This window comes from Lepidothrix coronata, unplaced genomic scaffold, assembly GCF_001604755.1.
Source record: "Lepidothrix coronata isolate B3197 unplaced genomic scaffold, Lepidothrix_coronata-1.0 Scaffold367, whole genome shotgun sequence".
NCBI lineage: Eukaryota > Metazoa > Chordata > Aves > Passeriformes > Pipridae > Lepidothrix > Lepidothrix coronata.
Window position 1 is genome coordinate 197,888 of NW_016690547.1, and position 1,504 is coordinate 199,391.

At 67.3% G+C, this 1,504-nt stretch overlaps 1 protein-coding gene across 1 annotated transcript in view; it reads right to left on the reverse strand.

Annotated features, from left to right (window-relative positions):
• PGAP2 (post-GPI attachment to proteins 2) overlaps nt 1-1,504 on the reverse strand; it is a 17,293-nt gene that overhangs the window by 2,393 nt on the left and 13,396 nt on the right. The gene's annotated exons all lie outside the window — the stretch shown is intronic.

Consider the following 1,504-nt stretch of genomic DNA (forward strand, 5'->3'; position numbering starts at 1 on the left):
TCCATCCCCACCTCCATCCCAATCCCCATCCCCATCTCCATTCCCATCCCCATCTCCACCCCCATCTCCATCTCCATTCCCATCCCCATCTCCACCCCCATCTCCATCTCCATCCCCATCCCAGGGAAGCTCTGCCCTGGCCCCACACAGTCCTGGGGGGTCTCTCTGCCCCCCCTAGTGATGCCCAGGGCTGCCCTGGGGCTTTGGCAGGGCTGTGCCCTGGGGCACAGGGGGGGATCACGGAACTAGAGGAGCAATGGGGGCCCCAGCAGACGTGGGGTGCCCGTGGGCAGGAGCCCCCAGCAGTGCTGGGGTGCCGAGGGGCTCCCCAGGACCTGCCAACGGCTCTACCCGCCGGCAGCCCCTGCGGATGCAGGTGGCCCCGGCTCCCCAGGCAGGCGGAATTCAGCAGGGGCTGCACCCCCTCACCCACAACTGCACCAGGGAGGAGGAAACCACATGAAGAGGAGGCAGCTGGGGCGGCAGAGGCGCTGCCCAACCTGCTCTGGCACTGGAGGGGCCCCATCCTGCCCCCCAGCACCGCCTCCGACAGCCAGGGGCAGAGCACAGGGATGCTGCCAGCACCCCACACCTCAGCACCCCACACCTCAGCACCCCACACCCCAGCACCCCACACCCCAGCACCCCACACCTCAGCACCCCACACACCAGCACCCCACACCCCAGCCTGCTGCTTCTGTGCCAGCAGAGTTCAGCCCTCCACAAGGGGGGCAGCCTGGGGGCCAGGCCTGTCCCCCACAACACTGTCCCCCAACCCACTGTCCACCACCCCCAAAGCCCCTGGGAGCCACGGGCTCCAGCCCCCCTTCCCCTCTTTCTCCCAAGACACTGAGGGCCACAGTTAAGGAAACACACAGCCCTGGGGTGTGCAGGGAGCCCCAGAGCACAGGAACCACCGCTGGACCCCACGGAGGAGGCAGGGGAGCCCTGGGACAGGGGGAATGCAAGGGGGTCTCAGCCCCACACAGCAGGCCGGGGATGCCACAGACAGCCAGGGCTGTCACGGGTGGGAGGGGAATTTCCCCCTCCTCTGACGCTTCACGTGAGGCAGAAATTCCATTTTGAGGGAGTGCTGAGAGCAAGGAAAATTTAAATTGCCCCATCACAGTTTCCATCACCCCCGGAACGCGTGCTGGGGGCTCAGCCCAGGAGGAAAACCCAGAGAGGAAGGACGGGCCCTCTCCCATGTGGGGACACGCTGGTGACGCCACCTCCCCCCCCCCCCCCGGGCCGGCAGGTCCTTCCTGCTGGGACGGAGGAGGGTCCTGTCCCAGCGGCTCCTGGCACGCTGTGACCAGTGAGGGTGTGGGGTGGGATGGGCAGCAGTGCCAGCGGGGGTGATGCACCCCGAGCAGCCGGGCTGAGGGCAGGTTTCACTCCGGAAACGTGGCTCACAAACAGCTCTGTTTGCACCCCGGTCCCACGGCAGCACAAACGGCTGAGAGCTCCCAGCACAGGCCCTGCCCGGGGCTGCACCCCGCAG